General features: G+C 41.9%; 1 protein-coding gene and 1 long non-coding RNA gene across 3 annotated transcripts in view; one reads left to right on the forward strand and one right to left on the reverse strand.

The window, feature by feature from the left end:
• Positions 1 to 2,614: 2,614 nt before the first annotated feature.
• On the reverse strand, positions 2,615 to 4,177 carry LOC147026698 (uncharacterized). Its single transcript, XR_015057939.1, has 3 exons — positions 4,141 to 4,177; positions 3,138 to 3,259; positions 2,615 to 2,851 (listed from the first exon to the last, which is right to left on the reverse strand). It is a non-coding gene; the product is annotated as an uncharacterized LOC147026698 (long non-coding RNA).
• Positions 4,178 to 5,825: 1,648 nt separating this feature from the next.
• LOC147026699 (uncharacterized) overlaps positions 5,826 to 25,105 on the forward strand; it is a 506,204-nt gene continuing 486,924 nt past the window's right edge. Inside the window, exons 1-5 of one of the 2 annotated variants that reach the window (XM_085882416.1) lie at positions 5,826 to 5,903; positions 13,854 to 14,023; positions 14,131 to 14,181; positions 14,618 to 14,767; positions 22,489 to 22,615. The gene's annotated coding sequence lies outside the window, so the exon portion shown is untranslated. Of the gene's footprint in view, positions 5,904 to 13,853; positions 14,024 to 14,130; positions 14,182 to 14,611; positions 14,768 to 22,488; positions 22,616 to 25,105 lie in introns of those variants that run through there. The other variant, XM_085882417.1, reaches the window with a different exon arrangement.

Consider the following 25,105-nt stretch of genomic DNA (forward strand, 5'->3'; position numbering starts at 1 on the left):
CAAATGAGAGTTGAAAAAATTTAATGACAAATTTAGATAGCACATAAACAGGGGACTCCCAATATATTTATACTATGTCTGTATTTGCCCCCAGTGAGCCCCCAGCGCCCCCCAAAGTTGAAAATGACCCATTTTTGAAATGTCATAAAATAAAAACAACGCTTGGATGAAATTCAATGAAACTTAACCATTTAATAACTCTCCACCTGAAGTTTATAGTTTGAAAATTTTGATGACGTAGGTCACGTGGTATGGCGGCCATATTGGATATTCTCCAAAACCTAAAAACATCTCCTCCAGAAGGGATAACCCAACAGGCTCAAGCTTTTGCACACATGTCCAATATTCCATGTGAATGTTAAGTTGTTAATTTGGTCAAAATCGTTATTTAATTTATATGATTAAAATGATGCCGATTCGTCTCATTAAATATGCAAAATATGCAAATGAGAGTTGAAAAAATTTAATGACAGATTTAGATAGTACATAAACAGGGGACTCCCAATATATTTATACGATGTCTGTATTTGACCCCAGTGAGCCCCCAGCGCCCCCCAAAGTTCAAAATGACCCATTTTTTAAATGTCATAAAATAAAAACAACGCTTGGATGAAATTCAATGAAACTTATCAATTTAATTACTCTCCACCTGAAGTTTATACTTTAAAAATGTTGATGACGTAGGTCACGTGGTATGGCGACCATATTGGAATTTCTCCAAAACCTAAAAACATCTTCTTCTCCAGAAGGGATAATCTGACAGCCTCAATCTTTTGCACACATTTGCTAAGTTCCATGGTAATGTTAATTTGTTAATTTGGTCGAAATCGTTACATAATTCATATGATTTAAAATGATGCCGATTTGCCTCATTAAATATGCAAAATATGCAAATGAGAGTTGAAAAAATTTAATGACAAATTTAGATAGCACATAAACAGGGGACTCCCAATATATTTATACTATGTCTGTATTTGCCCCCAGTGAGCCCCCAGCGCCCCCCAAAGTTGAAAATGACCCATTTTTGAAATGTCATAAAATAAAAACAACGCTTGGATGAAATTCAATGAAACTTAACCATTTAATAACTCTCAACCTGAAGTTTATAGTTTGAAAATTTTGATGACGTAGGTCACGTGGTATGGCGGCCATATTGGATATTCTCCAAAACCTAAAAACATCTCCTCCAGAAGGGATAACCCAACAGGCTCAAGCTTTTGCACACATGTCCAATATTCCATGTGAATGTTAAGTTGTTAATTTGGTCAAAATCGTTATTTAATTTATATGATTAAAATGATGCCGATTCGTCTCATTAAATATGCAAAATATGCAAATGAGAGTTGAAAAAATTTAATGACAGATTTAGATAGGTCATTAACAGGGGACTCCAAATATGTTTATACCATGTCTGGAGTTGACCCCAGTGAGTCCCCAGAGACCCCCAAAGTTTAAAATCACCCATTTTTGAAATGTCGTTAAATGAAAACAATGCTTTGATGAAATTCAATGAAACTTAACACCTTAATAACTCCCCACTTGCTGTTTATACTTTGAAAATTTTGATGACGTCGGTCACGTGGTATGGCGGCCATATTGGATTTTCTCCAAAACCTAAAAACATCTTCTTCTCCAGAAGGGGTAATAGGACAGCCTCAAACTTTTGCAAGCATTTGCGAGGTTCCATTGGAATGCTAAGTTGTTAATTTCATCGAAATCGTTACATAATTTATATGATTAAAATGATGCCGATTCGCCTCATTAAATATGCCAAATATGCAAATGAGAGTTGAAAAAATTTAATGACAGATTTAGATAGGTCATTAACAGGGGACTCCAAATATGTTTATACCATGTCTGGACTTGACCCCAGTGAGTCCCCAGAGACCCCCAAAGTTTAAAATCACCCATTTTTGAAATGTCGTTAAATGAAAACAATGCTTTGATGAAATTCAATGAAACTTAACACCTTAATAACTCCCCACTTGCTGTTTATACTTTGAAAATTTTGATGACGTCGGTCACGTGGTATGGCGGCCATATTGGATTTTCTCCAAAACCTAAAAACATCTTCTTCTCCAGAAGGAGTAATAGGACAGCCTCAATCTTTTGCACACATTTGCTAAGTTCCATGGTAATGTTAATTTGTTAATTTGGTCGAAATCGTTACATAATTCATATGATTTAAAATGATGCCGATTCGCCTCATTAAATATGCCAAATATGCAAATGAGAGTTAAAAAAATTTAATGACAGATTCTGATAGGCCTTGAAGAGGGGATTCCAAATATGTTTACCCTATGTCTGTATTTTACCCCAGTGAGGCCCCAGAGCCCCCCAAAGTTGAAAATCACCCATTTTTGACATGTCGTAAAATGAAAACCAAAGAAGATAGACAAAAAGTGACCACATATTCTGGAAGATATTTTAACGTTCTACAAGTTCGCCATTTACATTAATATGCAAATGTGGAGTTATTGGACTTTTTTGGGGACTTGAAAATTTGTCCAGCCTCGATTTGTCCAATGTGAAGTTTCTTTCTTTATCATGTATTGCAATGGGTTTTTCAATCCTTCATTGATATGACATGAGGGACCCCGAAGCTGGGCCACATTGCAGACTTGAACTAACTTTCTAACTCGGAAAACCCATATCATGTGACAGGGTGATGGTGTTGAAATTTGTTAAAATGGAGGCACGCCTTGAAGCCCGGGATTACTGGTTTACCAGTTTTAATTTAAATTTGTTATTTTATTAGTGTACTTTAGCGCAATGTTCCCGATTTCAATTCCAGAAGTTTTAACTTACAGAATTTGTTGCAATGTCGTTCACTGAAGCAGTAGTTCATGATCTGTAACGCAAAGAGCAGCAAACAATACACATGAGGAGAGGACCTTGTGTCTTGGGATATGGTTGTTGGATTGTTTTAAGATATTGTTTAATTTCAAAACGGACATTTCTCAAGCTTCACTGAACACAAGCACAACCTGTGGTTGAGCATTAAATGTTCAATCCGAAATTGAATTCTGTTTTGGACTGCATTTTATCACTTGGACCTTTTCACCCAAAATCAACTGTGGAATGGCCTACCAGTGAGATTGTTAACCACATCCCGTGAGCTTATATCACTTGCATACCTGGGTGATGAGGCTGATGCACATAACAATTGCAATTATGAAATGGAAATTCATCATCATTTCCATCTGCCGTTGTTGTGTGGCAGCATGGTCGAAGTACTTGTTCCAGGACGCTGTTAATCCTGTAAATAAAAGCAATGAGAGTGTTAAAAGGCTTACTCTTACATTGAACGAAAGATAATGGAGATCATACATGCATCATATGGAGGATGAGGACGTTTATACAAACATCTTTGCACTTGAATGTGAATTATACAGACACTATAGAGTATAAAAGCCCATCAAAAATGATGGGTTGGAGTTATTTTACTCAAAATATTCAAGGAGACTTGAAGATATGATGTTTCGTTGCAAGAAAAAGCATTATTTTAAAACACGACATGTACAAATGTGATCCTATTTTCTTTATTTTCTGGAACGTTTCATTTCGACGGTACAACCTCGTGAGCATGCCAAAGTTTGAAGAATTTGCCGAAGGGAACACCTTTGGATTAACCCAGAGAAAATGGTTATTTGGTTCGATTGTGCTTGTCATACCGTAATAGGAGATAAAGTTATAACGTTATCAAAACCAGAAAAGGTAATTTACTTGTTAACGCAAATAAAACATATACACATGTGGTGTTCTGTTCAATGTGTATTGTCAGTTTGATGAAGGCTGCAGTGTCATCATGTATGGCAAGAAATAATCAAAGCCACCCAATGCTCGCTCGCCTGTTTATACATTTATCATTTTTAAGACTAGTCTAATAATATTTTTTATAAAGCATTGCAGTGAAGTCTGATCCAAATAATTTTAAAGCAATATATGAATTTGTATATTGTAATCAGTAAAAAAAATAATGTGGTAGAAAAAACATTAGAAAGGAAATAACTTGCACCACAAACTTTAACATTTTCATGCTGACGCTGACGCTCACGCTCATGCTCATGCCGGGGGTATCGCTATAGCTCTCTGTTCTTCGAACAGGCGAGCTAAAAAGGAACATTAACAGTGACTTACCTTGATAGAGTTTTGTTATCCAGTGTGTTTTTCGGGGCTGCATTGGAATAGAAAGAAGAATACTGTCAAATTGGATGAAGTTTTCACTCAAAGATCTGAATCATAGATCAACACCGAACTTGTTGATGTGAATGTCCAAATAAGCGTCTTTTTCGTGTTTACAAGTTCAATAATTTATTGCAAGTTACGATATATTTATTAAACATTTTTTTTTCAACATAGTTTACTTTAAAATGATTTCTTAAAGCAGTGTATGAATGGATGACTCGTTCGCAGTTTCTTTTTACATTCCAAAATCTCATTCTTATTCCAATATGGAAAATGTACCTTAGTCTTTTTTGTACAGCACTTAAAACTAAAGTGGTGACAGCGTTTAAAGTTAAACCATGTGGTGTTTAGGTTTAAAGTAATTCAGCGAATCATTAAAAGTGCTCTGAAAGAACAGATTGTGTTTTGGATCATGCGCCGTGGCACGAAGGTACGATGTTAGAGTTTAAAATCTCTGAAAATCTGGAACATCGGTCAGAGTTATTTTCATTTCCCTCTGTGCAGGATTGTTTAATTCTTTCCGTCGATCTTTCTGGTTACTGTACGTGTGGGTTCTTGCTGCTGTCCACTATAAGTTTTACTGTACATTTTTAGCTCACCTGGAATGACGTAGTTCTGCGGAGCTTATTTCATTGAGCAGTGTCCATAGGTGTTTTTTTCCCCATTGATCCTGATTGCGTTTGTGAAATTAAGTGAGTCAGTCCGTCAACTCTTAAGTCATTATCGCTTGAACCAACAACACGATTTTGATTCAACTTGGCCACAAGCTTCATATCTAATGCCCTAATGAAGGTTTATTTACTGCATCAATATCTATGCTCAATAAGGGGATCGATGGGGGGGGGGTTGAACCCCCTCCCCTCCCAAAAAATAGGTATTTGCTCTCTTCTCCAAAATTATACACACAATTTCGATAAAACTTGACCACAATCTTCATCACCCGTAATGTATCGACCACATCTAAATCTGCACTCATTAAGGAATCTACGGGCAGGGGGGGGTGCGGTGCGGTGGTTTGAACCCCCAACAATAGGTACTTGCTCTCTTCTACTAAACTACACACCCAATTTCGATGAAGCTTGACTGCAACATTCATTACATGGGAATACTGAATGGGGGGGGGAGATAGAGTAGGAGGGGGCGAGATTGAGTAGGAGGGGGAGATTGAGTAGAGGAGGGGGAGCAAGAGTAGGAGGGGGAGATAGAGTAGGGGAGGGGAGCAAGAGGGAGAGGGGTGGGAGAGGGAGAGGGGTGGGAGAGGGGGAGAGAGGGAGAGGGGTGAGAGAGGGAGAGGGGTGGGACAGAGAGAGGGAGAGGGGTGAGAGAGGGAGAGGGGTGGGACAGAGAGAGGAAGAGGGGTGAGAAGGGGGAGGGGTGGGAGAGAGAGTGGGAGAGAGAGAGAGGGGTGGGGGAGGGAAAGAGAGGAGTGTTGGAGGAAGAGAGACGGTGAGGGAGAGAGAGAGGGTGAGGGAGAGAGAGGGAGAGGGGTGGGGTAGGGAGAGGGGTGGGGTAGGGAGAGGAGTGGGGAGGAAGACGGGTGGGGGAGGGAGAGGGGAGCAAGGAGGGAGGTGAGGGAGAGGGAGAGAGAGGAGGGGAGGAGGGGGGAAGAGAGGGAAAAGTAGGGAGAGGAGGGTGAGGGGGAAACAGAGGGTTGTGGGAGCAAGGAGCAGGAAGAAAGGAAGGGTGGGAGAGTGAAGAGGAGAAGGCGGAATGAGGTGAGGGGAAAGGAAGGCAGCGTACCGTGGCGAAAGTGTTTTGAATCATTGATTGTGAAAGCTAACATGTTACTTTTGCAGATTTTGGTTTCTTTGAATCAACATTCTCAACAATTACTAATCGGTACTCTCACTGGTGTTTGGTTTTTTTTTTATCCCCCGCCGCATGGCGGAAGGGGGATATTGTTGTCACCCAGGTTGTCCGGCTGTCCGTCCATCCATCCGTCCGTCCGGGCGTCAACATTTATAGCTGTGAGTGCGATAATTCATAAACTGTTCACCATATCGATTTGAAATTTGGGTCACACATGTACCACCTGAAAAGGAAGAACCCTATTGATTTGGGGCGTGGCCGGATCCAGGATGGCCGACTGGGGCAGCCATCTTGAAAAAAATGTTTTTTGTAATAAATGGAAAAAACCGCTTATCTGATTTCAATTATTTTTGGTTACTACGTTCCTCTCCCCTGGGGAACCTTTTTGAGATGATGACCAAATGGTGTCTTGTTTCCAATTCACCTCCCTCATTATCTGGAATATGTATGACCTTTTTCATTCAATGGCGAGGGATTCCCCATCTCTGTTGGTATATTTAATTGTTTTAGAATATTGGGCATATGACAGCAATGAGCAAGGTCTATTGAACAATGTCAACATGTAACTTTTGGACCGTCTTCTTTAACCTTCCCAAAATAGTTCCAAACTGCACTTCTGGACCTTTTGAATGATGTGTTATCAAGACTTTATCAGTCAATGTATCGCTTACCTCTCTGTCAGCAAAGCAATCTGCGCTCTTTACTGACCAATTCTAAATGCCTCGCTGTTCATTTGAAAGGAACATGCCCTTGGGGTGTGTTTCATTTGCAAGTGACCTGCTGTTGCTGCTATATTGCAAACAAGATGCCCCAGGGGTGTGTTCCTTTTCAATCAATACATTCCCAGGCAATGTGTAACCAGAACATGCCCAACAGGGACAAAAAATTTTTTCTGAAAAATAAACCGCTTCCTTCCATGAAGTCAGAATTACTCATTATTGACATCGATTCCCGTTTACCACTCAATTCCTTTCGATTTCATGGTTGGAATTGATTACTTTGTTATTGATTCTGCCCATCACGATTGAGCGCTCAAGCAAGCACTCCAACGAAATGGTTGATAAGGAATGGCTGGCTGGGTCATACTAATCACTGTCTGGAATAACAAACAATGTGTGAATTGGACAAGTGAACACTTTTATTTTTCTTCTTTTTTCTTTAGCAGACAGAACTGTTGTTAAGTTGAATCCCCCAGTTTAAATTTTGAAATTTGGTTCAGTGAAAGAGATTTTATAGCTTATCGTATTTCACCTGGAATGCTTATAAACAGCCAGAGTTTTAGGAGGATGGAGAGGGGAGGGGGGAGGGGAGTTTTGGAGGATGTAAGTATACCGTGAGGGAAAGGGAATGTAGACGTGTGGTGGATCGTTAATTATGATTCATATTGTCTCATCAAAATTATTCTTCATGGAATAACGGTGAAGACGGAAACAAAATAATGTCCGAAATCCATTTTCTATCGGTCATACAATAAATACTGCCCGGAGACAAACACTGCCGGGACACGTCTGGAGACAACCAACGTCCAGAGTATAGAATATTGTGTGGATGCAACTCTTTGGTTGTTTATCGGCATTACAGCTGAAATGTGATCAGCTCTGGAATCTCTTAACCTGAACAGAATTTCAAAATTGAAACTGTGGAATTGAACTTAGCAGCAGTTCTTACTGCAAATAAAGTGTTCATTTGTCCAATTCGCACATCGTTTGACACTCCGGACATCTCCGGTCATCTCGGCTCAAGTTAAATTTTGAAATTTGGCTCAGGTTAAGGGATTCCAGAGCTTATCGCATATGCAGAAACAAAATAAAAGCACTAACACTGGCATCTCCAGGCATTTATGAGCTTGCAATGTATCCAGCGATCTGTAGCTGTGATGAACAGGCATTTGATAATATGAGTGAGGAAAGTGAAAAAAAACATTTTTGAGCACTTTATCATTAAGAAACCATTGCGGCCTGTTCTAAGTCAAGGGATTATTCAGCAGGCCACAAAAATGGTGAATTAAGACCTCAGCGAGGGAGAGCAGGGTGATTAAGGATGACGCCTTGATAATGGATAATTAAATATTGCTGTTAATTATCTTCAAAGGGAGTGTTTAAAATGTACTTAAATGCACAGTTTTTATTTATGCACTCCCTTGGAGATCCCTCAACATGCATGCAAAGTTTGGCGGCACTAGATTTCATGGTTTTGGTGTTAAATGGAGGAGACACACTGACTCACACACATTGACATTTATGGGTGCAGATTATGTGCCTGGAGTAATCCATGCCATCTTGCCTTCAAGATAGGAACAAGGTTGTAGAATCTTTCCAATAGATAATCAGAAAAACTTTGAGGCTTCTGCATGACAAACAGACAAATAAATATATTGATGTACCATGTGCAATGTCATAAGCAATAGCAGTCAACATACAAAATAACAAGACCCAATCATGTCTCTCACCCGCAATTGGAGGGCATAACCAATCAGCTCTAACATATACAATTCCCCCAGGTGGCTAGGATTATCAAATAAAGCATATCTCATGGTCTTTTTGCCAAAGAAAGCTGCACAAAGGAACCAAGAAAAGCGACACAAGGGAAAGGAAGCTCTTTGCTGTTGGAAACCTACCCGGTTCCTCTAAAGCTGCAGACATTCACAAGTAGTACATCCATGAGATTCCAATTGCTACCCCCCCCCCCATGCCATCATACCATGAAGAAGGGAACATATTTGGGGAATATTTGCAGGAGATGGTCTGAAAAACTTTGAGGTTTTTGTATGACAAACACAAACAAACAAAAACAAAAAAACATATTGTAACAGTCAAAGTGGATTTCTTGAATTGTCTGACTGTTGAGGGGAAGATACCACCTGGAAATATATATGATTATAAGCTTAGAGCTCGATAAAAATTGTCTTTCAGCTCTTTCTGATTCACATCTGGTCATTCGGAAGAACGACATGGTGGACGACTCTACTTGAGCGGATTGCTTATGTTTATGGTGAATGATGTACGGAGACTAAAGGTGTTAAAACACCACCTCGTAAGTTCTGCCAAGACAAAGGGTCACAGCTCCCCAACAGCAAAAACTCTCTGTGAAGACGAGCTTGGAAGGGAGGGGGATGAGGAAGCGAGGAGGACCAAAGAGGCAGGGGTAAAGAGGGGGGTAGTGGCAAGGGGAAAGGAGTGTTCTGGACATCCATTTGACAGGGAGACTTGAGGGAAAGTGGAGAGTCGTAGGGAATGCTGCCCTTTAATGCTGGCATTAAATTGAATGAAATTGGGGATGTGAAAACAGCACCTTCACACGGATCAGACTAAACAATGCTTGGACACTGCCCAGAGATGTCCATGTGGATTGGAGGAGGTAAGCGTGAGGGAAGGGGAAGAAAAGAAAGGGCGTTTTTTTTTTCAATCCTTGAAAAAACCATGCCAGTATTTGTGTCTTTATTGAGTTTGCACACATCCAATAAGGTCCAGAATCTCTGGAGCTTATTGGAGACAAATTGTTTGTGGAATTGACGAATTGTGACGAGCGAGAGACGAATTGTGGAATTGATCCAAACAGCAGTTCAGACTGCATAAAAATAAAAATAGAAACTTTAATTTTTCCAATTTTTGCACATTCTTTAACATCCCTTCTTGTCGACCTCAGAGAGTTGTATGGTGGTAGAGGGATTTGGGAGGAGAATAGTGTGAGGGGAGGAGAAGGGAAGGGGGAGGAAAGGGGAAGGGAAGGTGCAGTGCGAGGGGAGGGAGAGGAGGCAACGTGAGGAGAGGGAGGGAGAGAGGAGGCAGCGTGAGGGGAGAGAAAGAGGATGAAGCGTGAGGGGAAGGAAAGAGGAGGGAGCGTGAGGAGAGGGAGCGAGGAGGCTGCGTGTGTGGAGAGGGAGAGAGGGGGCAGTGTGAGTGGAGAGGGAGAGAGGAGGCAGTGTGAGTGGAGAGGGAGAGAGGAGGCAGCATGAGTGCAGAGAGAGAGATATGAGGTAGCATGAGGGGAGGTGAGAGGAGGCAGCATGGGGGGAGGGAGAGATAAGGCAGCATGGGGGAAGGGAGAGATAAGGCAGCACAGGGGGGGAGATTTGAGACGGCGCGAGGGGAGGGTGAGAGGAGGCAGCACGAGGGGAGGGTGAGAGGAGGCAGCGCGATGGGAGGGTGAGAGGAGGCAGCGCGATGGGAAGGTGAGAGGAAGCAGCGCGAGGGGAGGGTGAGAGGAGGCAGCGCGACGGGAGGGAGAGATGAGGCAGCACGAGGGGAGGTGAGAGGAGAGCACGAGGGGAGGTGAGAGGAGAGCACGAGGGGAGGTGAGAGGAGAGCATGAGGGGAGGTGAGAGGAGGGAGCAAGAGGAGGAAGCGTGATGGGAGGGTGAGAGGAGGCAGCAGGAGGGGAGGGTGAGAGGAGACAGTGCGAGGGGAGGGTACGGGAAGGCAGCATGCCAGGGTGGTACCGAGGCGATTGTTTCTTTATTAGTATAGATTATGTGCCTGCCGGAATCCATGCCATCTTACCTTAAAGAATGGAACAAGGTTGAAGCATCTTTCCCAGAGGTAATTGGAAAAACTTTGAGGCTTCTGCATGACAGAGACAAACAAAATATCTTGATGTACCACATGCAATTCCAATAGTAATAGCAGTTAACATATAAATAACAAAGCCCAATCATGTCTCTCACCCACAATTGGAGGGCATAACCAATCAGCTCCCACCTATTCAATTCCCCCAAGTGGCTCTGATTATCAAATAAAGCAACATCCATGCTCTTCTTGCCAAAGAAAGCTGCATAAATCAACCAAGAAAAGCTACACAAGGGAAGGAAGCTCTTTGCTATTGTAAACTTTCCCAAGTTCCTCTAAAGCTGCAGACATTCACAAGTAGTACATACATGAGATTCCAATCGCAATGTGCCCCCGCCAATGCCATCATACCTTTAAGAAGGGAACATATTTGGAGAATAGTTCCAGGAGATTGTCCGAAAAACTTTGAGGTTTCTGTATGACAAACACAAACAAACAAAAAAACATCTTGTATTAGTCAAAGTAGATTTCCTGAATTGTCTGGCTGTTGAGGGGAAAATACCACCCAGAAATATATATGATTATAAGCCTAGAGCTCGATAAAAAATTGTCTCTCAGCTCTTTCTGATGCACATGTGCTAATTTGGAAGGATGCACATGAAATTTCTGATGCACATGAAACCGTGGTGGTTCAGGTATGCGATTCGCCAATTGGTAAAGAAATTAATTATTTTTTGATTATTTGCCAATTTGCCAATCAACTGCTGTCGTTTCATGAAACAATAACAAATCGGTTTGGTCTGTTTTTGTGCACTGGCCCCTCCTTATTCCGTCTCCATCTTCATGTGCTGCATCTCAGCATCCCCGAGCCCCGAAGACGCCCCTGCTTGTCGTGTGATGGAGAACATATTATTTATTTATTTATTAATTTAAATATCACTTGACTTGTCCAATTATTGAGACATTACAAGTGCTTTTCAAACAACTGCTATTTTATTAACAATGTTGTAATGGTTGTGAATCCCTGCGGAACACAAAGTGCATCCACACAGGTTAAAGCAAGTTATACTTTCTTTTTCTGTTTTGCTTGTAAGATATATCAAATTCATGTGGGTAGACATTCGTTGTGAATATTAGCTTAAGTATATGTCCTTTTTTTCTACATTTTGAACTCAAACCATTTCCCAGCAACACAAGGCACACATAACACTGTCTCTAAGTAATTCCATTCTGCTCTATCTCTTGTGGAAAATTTTGTGCTGGGGGCTTGAAAGGGAAGGGGACAGGGAACCTCATTTCGATTTCCCCCGAAATAAGTGATCATTCATAAAATGACAGGTACGCAACGATTGTTGCCCCTCCCCATTCCCCGAAAATCCATCATGAAGGCCCCATCACACCAATCGGGCTGCATTTCCAAGCAGAGATACAGCACCCAGCCAATCGCTGGAAGCGAGAGTCGGTCTGCCCTCGCGTCCTCTGCACCAATGAGGGTCTGAGAGCCACGAGGAATGGGCAGGGGGGAGTGAAGGAATAAAGTCCCCGTTATTGACAACGCTGTTAATATCAGTTAACTGTGTGACGTTGTTCCAATGTCTCAGATCAGGTATCACCCGCCCTCTGCCACCCAGGCTTATTCTTTGCTGGAGCGATGCTCTTCCATCAATATTCGTTTAAAACATACATGTTAATGTTCGTACTGTTAAAAACTCACCTGCTGAAGGTGTGGCATGTAACCCAGATAATAGCTTCGTAGAAACGACGAGAGCAAAGCAACGACAAAAACACGCATCTTCTCCATCTCAAAACAGTTTCAAATTGGACAATGAGCGCCGGGAGAACGCAAATAAATATCTTCCATCCCTCTGTGACATCACACCCGTTTGTGATGTCAATATAAAGGGTGCTTTGTCAGTTTGTTAGGTCGTGGGGTGAGCGAGGAAATTGATTAATTTTGTGACCCCCATTTAGTAATAAGTTAATTTGTGTTCGGAAATGTTAAAAAATATATTTCAATATCATTTTAATAACTCGCAAATCACTAAAACAAAATAAAAACCACTAAAATTATCAACAAAATAAATCACACTCTCTCCAAATGCACGTTTCTCATGCACCGAGAATGACGTGTCATAACCCTTGGCCAATCACATGTTTTGTATCATACACATACAGTTCAGGAACATGTACAGGTGATCACAGCAGAGTTGGGCATTTGACAACAACAAACCTATTCAATTTTGCTGAAGGTTCGAATCTGGATCCAGAAACGAGAATGTTTTTTTTTAATTTCAAAGTGATTCTTCATCATTGAGAGTGGGGCCAAAACTGATATATAGCATTATCTATAAGTGCATGAGGTGTGTGTGTTCGTGTCAGTGTCAGTCATTGGCCCGGTTGCATAAATAATTTTTAAGAAAAGATTTGAGGCTTTACTTAAATATTTCCTCAAGTTTCCCTTTAAGGAAATTGTTAATTTGAGGATTGTTGCATATTCGAATATTCCTTAAAACCTTCCATAAGGTCAAGGGAGCTCCATTCTCCCCCCCCCCCCTCCCACCTTCTCTCTCTGGGTTTGTCTGCTGTTTTTTATTTTCTGCAAACTTTTTTTTGAGATTTTTGGCAAAGAATTCGACAAAGGGATTTTGATCCCCCATGACTCATTTCGTCAACAATATTGTTATGTTTGTGGGATAGATGTCGGAATTTCATCGGAAAGTTCGGATTGAATCGAGTTGTTTGGCCCGTGGACGTGTAGGAGACGTATCGATGCAAGTTCGTAGGGAAACTGTGAGCTGAAGTGTTACGTGTCACCGCACGGAGGACGGTGCAGTGTTAATTACATCGGGATCAAGAATAAGTTCCCCCGTATGTGATTGCCCCCTGTGAACTATTCCTACATTTTTGGATTTCCCAGCCAACCATGAATGAGTTGCGTTTTTATATCCAAAATTACGATAACTTGTTGGTACTTTTACGTAAATAACTTTGTTCCATTTACTTGTTCAACCAATGTCAGTAGTGTAGGCATGGTTTCTTAAAATCTATTTCTAACTTATCATTTTGCCCCACACTACTTTCGGACTCTTGGACCTTCTCCTCCAGGTACGAGCAGAGAGAAAGGGTTCAACGGGAGTGCGAGTATGCTTTCTTACCTGGCGGCTCACTATTTACACCGTCATGGAAATGACTCATGGATTGAGTTTCACTGGAGTTAAACAAAAGTTCACTTGAGTTAAACAAAAGTTCACTGGAGTTAAACCACATTCGCAGCCCTATCTTCAGCAACGCATTTCCTCTCTTGACTCAATGAGTTTCATTCCACGTGTCTGTCCTTGGCCCTTTCCTCAGCACTGCTTTTCTCTCGACACCACACAGAGCTTGGTACCAGGTATCTTGTTCACAGCCCTATCTTCAGTCGTCTTTGCTACTTTCAACCACAAGATTCCTATCATCGAACCCCTTTTGGTGATGAGCTTATTTTCATGGGCACTGGTCATTTCCGACACCCGAGTTACCAAGTGAGTGTGTCATATTATTTCATGGGTAAGATGCCGAATTAGTCAACTGGTAATGTGCCATTTCTTTCTTCTTATTTAACTTGTGGCTGTATTCACCCGCACTCAAGCTTAGCTTATGGGACACCGCTCAGACTGGACGAAGTCATCAACCTTTTGTGGTGAGTGGAAGCCGATAACTCGAATTTCTATACATTCATCGTTTGGTAGATGCACACCTTTATCACTTGCCACTGTATGAATTTTTCCCATCAGTGGCCATCCACTTCTTACACCTTTGATGTCAAGTTTGCAGGATTTTCGACCATCCCTTCCCACCCAAAGTCTGATACTTTCCCTTTTCTATATGTATATTTGTCCACCGACCTCCTTTCTTTTTCCACAACCCCACTAACCGAACTTACTTTCGACAAATCCACCCACTTCTCTTTCCTCTTGTCAATATTAAAATGTTCAATCGAAGTACAAAGAAGTTTTCAAATTTTTAAAATATAAATTACCAATTTCAATTGCTCCCCATCCTCATTAATTGTGCACCCAAAATGTGTTTTGTTTTCTTCCCGTGATGGTGCTTTATTTGCTTCCTTTCCTTTTCAGGTAGAAGAAAGTCTGTGACTGTGCATCTGTTTATGGTGTACTGTATATGCTGGGAGTTGGATGTGAGTCATTTTTTTAACAGAAGGAGCAGAAGATAAAAAAGTGAAGAATGTTTGCCATCAGAGAACATGAACTTCGGGCACAGCAAAGGTAACGCCAAGCTCACGGTTGCACACGACAGGCTACGACCAATGCTGTTACTGGAGCATTACATTGAACTCAAATTGGATTGAAAAAGCAAAGCAAAATGACATTTTGGTGTATCTGTACTTTGTTCATATTTTACTTTACAACTTCCCATGATGTACTGAGCATCATTGTTTCCTTCTTGTTTTTGTATAACATAATGGAGCCTAGTTTTGAATCATTCAATAACAATGGTTTCTGGTTTACAACAGAGCGATGATTAAAAGTGTCAACGCCTGAAGGAGAAAAATGGTGATCCTGCACTTGGCCCACAAAAATAATTTGGGATTTGGCCAGGGTACGAGCAGAGAATGGAAAGTTAGGAACATGGAAAAAATTTCCTTTATTACCATATGTGTTTCACAGCATACCATTGTATGTTTTCGAGCTTTTATTTGTACATTGCAGTCAAGTTTGAATCGGGGTAAATTAGTTTTATTTCACTAAAGTAAAACCAAATCATCCAGTCATATAAGCTTTAGCACATAATTATGCGAGAAAGTTGCTAAAGCATTCGAATGCGAAAATTATGCTGAAAAGTAATGAACTTTTCTGGAATGAATTGCACTGAGCACGATGAACATCATCCACCTTCATCCAGGTCGTGCAGAATGTTTGCTCCTGCTTCATGCTGAGCTCCAGTCAGCCAAGCATTTTGCCAGCCATGGAAGTTATCATTGCATTTTCCAAAAGTTAAAAACCTGTTGAGATGACACAGGTGGCATGATTTGGAGTGGAATGGGAATGAAGGTGGGTATGGAGAAGCAGGATTAGTGTGATATGGAGATGGGCAGAATTGGTGCACCCAACACAGAGATGGGCAGGAATGTAACAGTGCATGTATAAATGGGCAGGATTAGCATGGCCCGGCATGGAAACAGACAAGATAAGCAGGGCATGGTGAGGACAGGCAGAGATAGAGGACAATAGCAAGACCTAGGAGTATGAAGCAAGCTTTTCGGTGTGTTTGGTTGTTCTTTTTTCTTCCTACACTCCTAATTTCCAAGCTGTCTGAGAGCCGGCTGTGAATTTCAGAATGAAATTCTGCATCAACAATGTAAATAGAAATATGCGGTGTTGACGTCAAAATGTTTGACTTTGACCTAATTTTAAAGGTCATGACCTAATTATAGCCATTTAAACATTTTAACCATAACTACTAAAGTTTATCCGTTCAGAACAAAATTGCTAACACTAGATAGCCACATTTACACTTCATATATATCCATTATGTCCCTCCACGTTAAAATACTCAGTTTTACACCCCTCAGAGTACTAAACCACCATTTAGGTTTTTCCCCCTTTTTCTGCCAATGTCTGAGCTGGATCTTGGATCCGGCTGGGACTTTCGGACTGAAATTTTGCATCAATAATGGGAATAAAAAGTATGCAGGGTTTATATAATGTTTTTGACCTTAATTTAATTTTAAAGTCATGACCCAATTAGAGACATTTTAACATTTTTCACCGTAACTCAATTAAGGTTTTTCCCATCGGAACAATATTGCCCTCTCAATATAGCCTCGTCCTAGAAGAAGCCACATTTATGATGAGTTTACATCATGTCCCTCCGGGTTAAAGTTCAAGGTCAAATAGTGATCTGAAAAAAAAAATTGCATTTTTGTCATCTGGCATTCCAATGCAGGACCTATGTTGAAGTTGTGCACCTGAAATTTGATTCATGTCCTTGACCTACTTTTTCACATTGTGACCTAATTAACAAAAAACACCTTTTTGATCAAAACTGGAATAATTTTCCTCCGATTTTTCATGGTTTAGTTTTATGCATAGATTGTAGATGGGGACACATTTTCTTAATTTACACTCTCTCCCCAAATGTTGAAGGTCGAGGTCATATGGTGGTCTGAACAAAATATGGCCATAATTGGATTGCTTGCGAAGAGTAAGTTGTAGACGATCGCCAAGGGTAAGCCTCCCCCAGCTGGGGGAGGTTTATCCTTGGCGATCGCTTTGTGATTGCAGATATCTAGTTTCTTATTGGCTGTGTGTAATGTAAAGATAAATTTACATTGCACACACCCAATAAGAAACCATGCTCTGAAATTATTTGGCCAACAAGGTGTTGACAGTTGCTCTATGACCTACTTATAATAAGTGATGCAGGATTAGGAGAACAATTTTCAACTCTCATCAAACTTTGTGTTGTGGCACCCCCTTCTGTTGGCAAATTCTGAGCTCAGCTGTTCTGCTCATCGTCTTGAACAAATGGCTTGCCTGAGGCTTGATCGCGAAGCTGTGCTTCAGGGAGCGAGGAGCAAATATCATTGCTACTGGTGTGCACTGGTCAGCAGCTGTCTATATCTGTGCTGAGAAGAGCCAGCACTATGAGCATTATGCCCATGCATTGCCAACAAAGGCACAGCTTTGGATTGGGAAATAAAAGCCTGCCCGTACTGGAGCATCTCATCCCACTCTTACTCTAGATTAAAGGGAGTAGTTTACAAGGTTAAAGCTGTAAGTCAGGCTTTACATAAGGGCTGCTGAGTTGCCTTGTGGTTGTACACTCGCACTCACAAACACCAACAAACACTTTTTGAATACAAAGTCACGGTTCTTGGAAGATCAAGTGCATATAATGGATCAGAACCATAACCAAACAAAAGGAACTGTGTAACGAGGGGGGAAACACACCAGCAGCAGGACCAAGGGACAAATTATTGGTAGGAGAGGATGCACAAGATGGACAATAGGGATATAAAGTCGAAGCAAACTTTTGGCAAGGTAAAACCAAAAATTTGGAAATAGGTGGACTTGTGGGGAAGAGGGGGGTTGATTGGGTGGGAAAGATCATGGTTTTTGATGGATGGTGATCTGAGATGGTGGTGAGCAGCTGTCTTGAAAACCGGAAGATAGAATGAAATTGAAGAGGGTGTGGAGGTTGGTTCCAAAGGTGGGGGAAAAGAGGAACGAAGAGGTGAGCAGCGATTCTGGATTTGTCAAGTTTCACCAGAAGGGGGTTGCTTGTGGACAGCATGCATCCTGCAGAAACCTGGTGGGGGGGAAGAGAGGGGGGGTTGGGAACAAAGCACGGAAAATTGCCGATGGTGCAAGGCCAGAAAGGAGGAAGTAGAAGACAGAGAGAGAAGACAAGGTGGGAATAGAGAGTGAGGTGTTGGGGAGACAAGATTTGGATGCAAACACAGAATTGAGGCATTCAGCCTTCTCATGAGTGGAGTCAGATATGGTGCCATTTGAAGAGAGGGAAGGGATGGAGGGGTAGTATACTCCAGAGACAGATTTATCAAGGTTTCACCAGGTTTTAGAGAAGGAAGCCAATTTTGAAAGTTAAATCTTGTCCTTAGACAGATGATGTTTACTGGTTCTCCTGGGAGTGGAGACACACTTTTTTATTCTTTTTTTGTATACACTGTTGAGACTCGTATGAGAGCGAACACACAGAACGTGCAACAAGGGGAGCAGGAGACAAGAGAGGTGGGAGAGGGAAGGAAAAAACAGTGTGGAACAGACACGAGGATATCTGTGGAAAGGAGAGGGATGGGGTGGTTTACACAGGATAAACAAGATGGACTACAGGGACTTTCAGGTCCTTACATGACAGGGACTTTCAGGAAGGAAAGCAGGGAATTTAAAGGAGGTGGGTTTGGGGTGGATTTGCGGGGGTAGAAAAGATTGTGGTTTTGGATGGGGGAAGTTAAGAGATGGTGGTGAACAGCTGTTTTGAAGACCTGGAGGGAAGAGTGACATTGAAGAGAGTGTGGGAGTTTGTTCCAAAGGTGAGAAAAAACAGAGGAATGAAAGAGTGAAGATGAGCAGTGATTCTTGATTTTGGTAGTTTACCAGAAGGGGTTGCTGGCGGAACTTGAGCGCCCTGTGGAAATATGGGAGGGGGGGCACATATTTCAGCATAAGATGGGATGGATGAGGCCGGAGAGGAGACAGTCGCAGACAGAAAGACCACCAACCTGACTGTGGTGAGAGAGTGAGAGACCCAAAGACTCAGGCTCATCGCGGGAGATACCAATGATCCTAAATGCCTTGGTTTCCGCATCGTGAAGCTGAGAAAGGTGAGAGGTGGGAGCACCAATCCAAAGGGGAGAGCAGTACTCCATCAGGCTGTGAACGAAAGCTTTGTTGTATATGTTCAGGAGCTCAGGTGTGCCAAGGAAGGACTTTGCACGATGGAGGATGCCCAGCCGGCGATTGCCTTTGGAGACCAGCTTAGAAATGTGGCTTTCCCAGAAAAGATCATGGCAGATAGTGAGACCCAGAAGCTTGAATGAAAGGACTTCTTCCAGAGGATTGTTGAGAAAGTAGATGGGGGGAGGGGAGGTTCCAGACAGTCATTTCAGAGACATAGTGAGAGTGTGAAATTTGTCAGGAAAAATCATTTCACAAACTTGTGGGCTTTGTAAAATGATCTGAGATTGCCTTCGGGCAGAATTGCCTTTCAGGAAGAGAGGGCAAGTTGTTTCAAAGCAACGACCTCACCACAGGATTCCGTGTACTATGGGTGGGAAGGTTGGGATAGCTGAAGATGAGATGGGATGAATCTGTGCATACGAGAGAGGATGTTTTTGTGAATGAATTGCCTGTCTGAGTGATTATCAGGAGTGGTAGATATTGGGGACCAGTCCTGAAGTGAGAGGGCTGCTTGCAGTCCCAGTCAATTTGCGTCAGTGAACTGCCAGTCTCACCAGCACTGAGGTGGCTCAATGAGAATAGCCAGAGAGATGTTGACTCTCATAAGCACATGATTAGATGAACCAATTAAATGTTGTATATACTCAAATGCACACATAGGCGCATGAACCTCATTATTCTCAGTCAACACACTTGATGGGTTTCACTGTTGTCAGAACCAGTGTTGACCTGAAACTCTGAAAGCGCCAAAGGCCTGGCCTGCACTGATACCAAGTGGAATCCAAAAATCAAGCAAGGTTCCTCTCTCATTTATTAAATTGATGCCAATCATGTCTTTCACTCAGGTGTGACAAATATCTCTCATGTAATAATAACAGCTGATTGTAACTGGGAATATAAGTGAGATACCTTTCCACCATTTTGGAGGAATTTCAGCGAATTGTTATTTTGGAGATTGCAGCTGAACTTTGCCGATGATGCTTTTTTTTTTCCTACAACTCCTTCTCCTGATATTGCAAGATCAAAATCAATTTTACTAAGTTCCTGCTTCATCTACAAAAAAATAAAATAAATCCTCCTCCCTGAAGCTTACTCCTCTTACCATACTTTCGTTTTTACTCTCAACAGAAGCTTCACTCTATATTGTGATCATTACTTGATCTGAAGTGGTGCCCCACAAATCTGGTCTCATCTGCTCAAATCACTACTTAGTATAAAATCAAGCAAGCATTCCATTTGAACTAGACTTGGTGGCATCATCGTTAGAGGCTCAGAGCGTCTTCTCTGAGTCTGGGACGTCAGTCGTTCGAACTCTGGCCGAGTTATCCCGAAGACATTTAAAATGGTACCTGCTGCTTCCTTGTGTGATGCTCAGCATATTTGAGGATAGAGCATGGACAATCAATCAGAGGTTGGCAATACAGTACGAGTGCAGGATTTTATTAGCTTAATGGCCTCCTCTTCCATTGAAGTTCCTGTTAACAAAATAAATATTATTACCACATGTTGGCTATTCATAAAATTTAATCATATAACAATCTCACACTCCATTGAATCAAATAACTAAATGTATGCACTCTACTTTTATTTTCACCCTCTGATACAGTCCAGTCCACACTGTAAATTAAAGTCTTCCAAGATCACCTCTTTTCCTTTCTTTGCCGCCTTTCTATTTTTTCTCAAGCTATCCTGCTTTTTCTGCCCTTGGGTTCTTCTCATTCTGCTCTCCAATGTACACAGTACTGCTCCACTGTGCGCAGATTTATCAAACCCACCTAACAATTATTTTCAGAAAGAGGAACATCGCTCACTTATGGTTTACTCCCTCAACTGATTGTATATCTTGTGTTTGTGCCTCATGAGCAGATTCCAGTATGAGGTAATATTGACCACCTCAAGTAACAAACGAGATAATCCAAAGATAATTGTCATGGTCTCGAGTAACAAACAAGTTTGTGCCAGCTTTGTGGGCCTAATGGCCTCCTCTTGCATTGAAGTTCCTTGTATTTCCTTATATTTCCTTGTCTAAGCGAATCCACTGAGAATAAAGATGATCTCAAGCGACAAGCAAATCCACAGCCAATGAAGGCTGCATAGTTGTCCAGTTCTGGCACGACACCCATCGGGTGCAAGAGCAAGGCTGGGAAAGACGCATCAAAGGAATGCACCAAATCTATGAAGGATTATCACACGATCCTACCTGCTTGTGTTTGAAGGTTTTAAAAATGTCATTGCACCTCTTGAACATAGAGTGCCTCTTCTTATTCTGATTCTTCTTCTTCTTCCATATGCAGCATGAGGCTGTGAGGTAGCATCGTTAGCTGAGTGTACAGCTGTGCCTCTGATACAGTGCCCTCTGTAGGTTAGGGCAGGAATTTGTAATTTGTTTATGGTGCAGATGATAGCTTGCCGAATCTTCACAAAGGACACCATGGGCTCTTTAATGTCCACCAACTAATGCCAGTCGACGGGACACCCACCACCCAGACCGAACCTCCGACCACCCAGATCCGGGGCAGATGCTCCCACCATTATGCCACCGAGTCTGGTGCAGATGTGACTATTTATTTTTCTCTTCGATTACGGGGTTGTTTGGGTTCCATTATCAGAACCTTTTCATAAGTAGCATCGTTGTGCCATCGAAATTTGCTCTCAGACTCTTCAGAGTCGAGTATAATGTGTGAACTGGAATAATAATGGTAGACCAACCCATATGGGGGTCATTTATGAACCATTTGGGATTTTTACTGACAATCTTTAGTGAGTTTGTAATTTCTCCTTAGACTGAATCGCAGACACTTAGTATACAAAATAACATTGCTGTCCTCAACTGGATTTGAACCCAAATCTCTGAAAACATTAACTTTACCACGGGTAAACACCTTCTATAAGGATGGTGTGATGATTTTGTGTGGTTTTCACCTTCAAGATGATCCCTATGCTGTAACAGAGCTCAGGTGTTCTTGCAGTAGGGGGCAGTAGTGTGTAGAATAAGCATTCGATGACCATTTAAGTGTCATTTTGTTTGTCTGTATGTCTGGATAATAAGTTACTCTCGACAAATATCCCTTCGTTGTTTCTGTCCTTTCTTCAGTATCTAGGGTCATATTGCTTTCATTTTCCACCATCTTTCCTGTTATCTTACACTATAAACACTCACCCCCTTCGGGATAAACCTGTGAGGAGGGAGGGTGGGAGGGGGCGGATAGTGGGGGAGGTGGGGCAAATATATTTTATGCTGTGGCTAATAATCCCTCCTGTCTGCAGCAGGGGTCAGTGAACCACTTGCACTGTGGCACGTACAGTAATACAGATGAAAATTGTAATTTGCGCCCCCTAACCCTGTTGATAGGGGGGAATTTGTTATATTTTGTGCCCCATGACCTGGCCCTGTGTATTACTAATACATATGCAAAATTTGGGGGAGATCGTAAGATCATAAAATCGTAAAATTGTAAGTCGTTATTTTCAGGGTGAGTCATAAGTCCCAGGACATAGTTTTCACTGCTTTTATACAAGATTTATTTACACCATGTATTTATACTGTTTTATGTTTTTTTCAGATAATACATGAAACCAAGATGGCAGACACCAGTCCGTTTACAATGGAAGAGAGGCCGGCAGCAGTCGTGTGGTGCCACGAAAGGAGAGACACAAACAAGACAATGAAACAGGTGCAAGACGAAGGAGGTATTGTTATTATTGTATTCCTGTAATATTTTATCATCACTCCTGTTACTTAGTATTACTTTTATTACTGTTATCTGTTATTACTCCTGGGGCTTAGGACTCACCCTGATAGAGGGTGGAAACAAATCTTGTATAACCAGCTAAAACCGAGTCCTGGGATTTAGACTCACCCTGTAGGTGTGGCATAATGCCTTCATTGTTGTTATATGTGGTATAAGAAAGGTACGTGTTGTATGTGGTACGTGGTACAAGAAAGGGAAATCAAAGATTTGTGCAATTATAATTAGCACTTGTAAAATTTCAATCGGTCAAAAAGGTCATTGTGATGCAAGAAAGATCTTTCTTGCATTATCTTTTTCTCATTTACTTGGAGTCGTCCATTTAGGTTACCGTCGCATTCCTCATCGTATATGCTTCACAATGATGAATCTCACCAGGTGGTCATCCATCTGTGGTTCATTTTTGCTCATTAAGAATTTGACCGAATTGACGGCCATGACTGATTGTGAGATTGTGACTTGGACGTGGTGATTTGCAAGTAGAAATTGTGCAGATTTGCTAATTCTGTATAATATAAATTAAACAACAAAAGGTTTTTTGGCCCATCATTGTGAGTTCACCAGGTGTCATGATTGTGCTGACGTCATGCATTTACCTTTGAGATGTCAAGTCTGGGTTTAAATACCAACCTGACTATAAACTATCTTCGGATTGGTGCTTCCTTCACATTACAAAATGCGACGTTCTTCGGGTGGGCATTAAGCCGGATACTCCATCTGCTTAAAGCATTGGTTGACCTTTAAAGATCCCGTGGTGTATTTAACCAGACTTGGTGGTATAAAGATTAGAGTTCTGTTCTGGGAGGTCAGTGGTTCAAACCCCAGTCGAGTCATACCAAAGACTTTAAAAATGGTATGTGCTGCTTCCTTGCTTGACGTTGAGCATTTAAAAGGATAACAGTATGGACAATCCCCATAGTTTGCCATCCATGGAGTGGAGAAAATTCTTCCTTCGGAAATGCCCTGCTCAGTGCGGTGAGACAGGCGGCGCCATTGCTGTGGGATAGCTGATTCCCAGAGTGCTCCGGGAAGTGATGGCACTCCCCCCGAGCTCATTGGCTGTGTTTGTCTCATCCAACAGTCCTGTGTTGTTTCTCTTGTATTCTTCTGTGTGTCCCTGTGTGTGGCAGCTCGACGATGAGCCTTAAATCCCGTAAATCTAAAGAAACACTGTGAGTTATCTCCAGCATTCTGGACAAGTTTCAAAATGCGGCCCTGACTACGGCTGAGAAGGCAAAGGCAAACTACCCAGTGTAATTGATGTCATGGGGGTGCTTTGGCAGTGCAGAATCTGCTTTGGGGGGGGGGGGGAGACAAACACTGAGACGGAGAAGCGAGAACATATAGTTGGAGTGTGGTCCAAACAGCGCATATTTGTGTTGTTTCTTAGTTTTTCAGTTTGCTCGTTTTATTGACAAAGGGAGGGGAAAGTCGGGAGGGATTGGTCAAACAGCAAGAAAAATGAGAAAAAGGAAAGGCTGAATAAGCATTAGAAAGCAAAACACAAAACATGTGGAAGGAACACACATGCATCCCACCACTAACACACACACACACACACACACACACACACACACACACACACACACACACACACACACACACACACACACACACACACACACACACACACACACACACACGCGCACACACGCACACTGGTACAACCAGAAGCAGAACCAATTTAAAAACAAAAATGCAAGAGAAGGTTAGGAACCCCTTTTGGAATCTGCATCTTTGATGGTGTTTATTTAATGGTCTTGCATCAGAATTTTCATCAAGAGACAAACGAGCCATTCGATGACCTGAAGGTTATTTTTTCATAACACATTGTTACAGTCTCGCTGCAGATTTCATCTCTCATTCCTCGAGGAAACATTTTATGGTTTTCTTTTTTTCTCTCTCTCTCTCATCTGTAATGGCATCTTCTAAACGTTGTGATGCCATCAGCTTGTTTGCTCTTTCAGCAATGGATGATGGACGACCCCAGAGGCCTTTCGGAGAATGGCTTGTGTTAACATTGCAAATTACATTTTTACATTGCAAATTACTGAACCTTAAACAGAAATGTATTCATCGCCCTCAGTCCCTCACTTGTGGAATGGTTCATTACATTTGCATATTTCTAAAACATGGAATGTAAAGTCAAGTTCACATTGTGCTTCTCTTGTCTCATCAATGGACAAGCAGCCTGGTGTTGGCTTAACGGTTAAGGTGGCTGGCTTAAGATCTTAGCCCCTGTCGCCCCTGTCGGAACGTTGAATTAACACCAGGTGAGTTGACCCAGCCTGCCATCCTTTCAAGTTTGGCAAAATGAGAACCAGCTTACTGGTAACAGGGGGCACTGCATCAGCGGCACGGCCACACCCCCGGAAAAAGATGCAGCCAAGCAGCCATAGGATGCATACGAATAAATAATAAATTGGACAAG

The sequence above is a fragment of the Eptatretus burgeri genome, chromosome 5, assembly GCF_056783735.1.
Source record: "Eptatretus burgeri isolate ZD-2024b chromosome 5, Ebu_testis_v1, whole genome shotgun sequence".
In the NCBI taxonomy this organism is placed as follows: domain Eukaryota; kingdom Metazoa; phylum Chordata; class Myxini; order Myxiniformes; family Myxinidae; genus Eptatretus; species Eptatretus burgeri.